This window comes from Amphibalanus amphitrite, unplaced genomic scaffold (assembly GCF_019059575.1).
Source record: "Amphibalanus amphitrite isolate SeventyFive unplaced genomic scaffold, NRLGWU_Aamphi_draft 000323F_arrow, whole genome shotgun sequence".
Classification (NCBI taxonomy): domain Eukaryota; kingdom Metazoa; phylum Arthropoda; class Thecostraca; order Balanomorpha; family Balanidae; genus Amphibalanus; species Amphibalanus amphitrite.
Window position 1 is genome coordinate 178,698 of NW_024881818.1, and position 383 is coordinate 179,080.

Sequence of the window (383 nt, forward strand, 5' to 3'; positions counted from 1 at the left end):
TATCTTCTGATAGAGGCATGCTAGAGCGATGAAAATGCCTTAGAGGTGTTCGGCTCGACGATACGGATTTACCGAAAAGCAACATGACTTTTTCCAATCAGATCATGACGGGGAATTTTCATTTTTCAAATTTTCAAGTTAACCTTTTAAAAGTCAAGTTAAAGTTCATTCGACGCGTCTCGACGAGAGGAATATGCCCTGGCAAATTAAATGTGATGCCTTTCTTGAGTCAAATGTTATAAAAGAAAAACACTTTTCGTTTAAACGTTTACATTCAAATACTTTTCGAATTTGAATTTAAACGTTTAGGTGCCTGCTATTTGCATTCATTGTTAGCTGCCAGCTGGCATGACACGTTGGCGCCTGCTGAGTAAACATGAGTG